Below are 2032 nucleotides of genomic sequence, written 5' to 3' on the forward strand. Positions count from 1 at the left end.
GGTATATACTATATACTTTATACATGATACATGTGGAGACTAAAGTCGGGTCGGCTGGTGGAGCACCCGCGAGTGGATCTTTGTGGCGGAGCGACAGGGCAGGTTGAGACCGCCTAGGAGAGAGGTGGGCCTGGCCCTGTTCGGCGTTCGCGGATACTTAACACGCTTAACGAGATCTTGGTATTTGATCTGAGTTGGCTACGAGCCTATACGCACTAACCAACTACGTGGGAAAGATATGGGCACTCGGCGTCGTGGTATCAGCCGAAGCACTTCGTGACGCCAGCGACTGAGTGGCGCGCGCCGGATTGGAACGTAAGCCTGCTCTTGTATTAAGGGGGCTAGTTCTGCTTTCGGCCGCGTACGCAACATGCAAGTGTGCTATGGGCGATGGGCCCAGACCCCTGTGCGCTTAGGTTTAGACCGGCGTGCTGGCCTCTCTGTTGAGCCTAGGTGGGGCTGCGACGTGTTGATCTTTCGCGGTCGGGCATGACCCGGGAAAGTGTGTCCGGCCAAATGGGATCAAGCTTGTTGGGTAAGTTGGTGCACCCCTGCAGGGAAGTTAATCTATTCGAATAGCCGTGATCTTCGGTAACAGGACGACTTGGAGTTGTACCTTGACCTTATGACAACTAGAACCGGATACTTAATAAAACACACCCTTCCAAGTGCCAGATACAACCGGTGGTCGCTCTTCCTCAGGGATATGAGGAGGGGATCGCCGGGTAGGATTATTGCTATGTGATGTTACTTGGAGGACTTCAACCTACCCTCTTCTACCTGTTGCAAGACGGAGGTGACCAGAAGCGTAGTCTTCGATAAGACTAGCTATCCCCCTCTTATTCTGGCATTCTGCAGTTCAGTCCACTGATATGGCCCTTTACACATATATCCATGCATATATAGTGTAGATCCTTGCTTGCGAGTACTTTGGATGAGTACTCACGGTTGCTTTCTCCCCCCTTTTTTTCCCCTTTCCTTTCTTTCTGGTTGTCGCAACCAGATTCTGGAGCCCAGGAGCCAGACGTCACCGTCGATGACGACTACTACCCCGGAGGTGCCTACTACTACGTGCAGCCCGCTGACGACGACCATGAGTAGTTTAGGAGGATCCCAGGCAGGAGGCCTGCGCCTCTTTCGATCTATGTCCCAGTTTGTGTTAGCCATCTATGGCTACTTGTTTAACTTATGTCTGTTCTCAGATTTTGTTGCTTCCGCTGACTCGTCTATGATCGAGCACTTGTACTCGAGCCCTCGAGGCCCCTGGCTTGTATTATGATGCTTGTATGACTTATTTATGTTTTTAGAGTTGTGTGTGATACCTTCCCGTGAGTCCCTGATCTTGATCGTACACATTTGCGTGCATGATTAGTGTACGATTGAATCGGGGGCGTCACAAGTTGGTATCAGAGCCGACTGCCTGTAGGAATCCCTCTTCCACACTCCTTGGCCTAAGTCGAGTCTAGACATTGAAAACACTTTTACTAACATGGCTGTGTGCCTTATGGGCCCACGTCGCCATTGGGTGGTATTAGGATCTTTTACTCCTCGACCTTTACTCTGGGATTCTGAACTCTCTTCTATTCGGGTTAAACGATTGTGACGCCCGGGTAATCATGCTACAGTAATTCCACGCTAATGATGCCACGTCACCTCGGTTACTGTTATTAATCTCGCGATGGTTCAAAAACGGTTCGAATTCAAATTTAAAATCAAGTCAAACAATTAAAGTTTTCAAAAGTCAAAACTAAAATGTTCTTAATGTGACAAATAAATCATGGATATTATTGGTGGAGTAACAACATCTTTGTAAAATATTTAAATACCCTTAAGTGATTAAAACAACATCAAAACAATTAGTTATACTCCTAATATATTTTACCAAATACTAAACTATTTTTATTCTGAGGTAAAACTTCTTAGAACAGTGGATTAATTTGACACACTATTTTTGGAGCTGTTTTCATATTTTACTAAACCAAAATTATAGTGCAACTAAAATAAAAGAGAAATGAATAAAAGGTAAAAAAAA

Source organism: Triticum dicoccoides, chromosome 4B, assembly GCF_002162155.2.
Source record: "Triticum dicoccoides isolate Atlit2015 ecotype Zavitan chromosome 4B, WEW_v2.0, whole genome shotgun sequence".
Taxonomy (NCBI): domain Eukaryota; kingdom Viridiplantae; phylum Streptophyta; class Magnoliopsida; order Poales; family Poaceae; genus Triticum; species Triticum dicoccoides.